Source organism: Sinocyclocheilus grahami, unplaced genomic scaffold, assembly GCF_001515645.1.
Source record: "Sinocyclocheilus grahami isolate Dianchi unplaced genomic scaffold, SAMN03320097.WGS_v1.1 scaffold26.1, whole genome shotgun sequence".
Taxonomy (NCBI): Eukaryota; Metazoa; Chordata; class Actinopteri; order Cypriniformes; family Cyprinidae; genus Sinocyclocheilus; species Sinocyclocheilus grahami.
The window spans coordinates 1,285,051-1,285,315 of record NW_015505205.1 but is presented as its reverse complement, the minus strand read 5'-3'; positions in this window follow the sequence as shown (position 1 = coordinate 1,285,315).

Genomic DNA, 265 nt, shown 5'->3' with positions numbered 1-265 from the left:
CGATGAGCTTTGTAAAAATCTACGCGTTTCAGAAAGGCGGGGCATAGAGGAGAAACAATAATGTACAGTATGTGGAAAATAATGTGTTTTTTGAACCTTAAACCGCATAAACACATTTCATTACACCAAATACACAAAATAATGTTCTTTTTAGCAACATCATATGACTCCTTTAATGTGAGAGTATCCTGAGAGTAGCTATACTTATTAAAGGGTTCATATGATGCTGCTAAAAAGATTTTTACAAAGCTCATCGGTCTGAAAA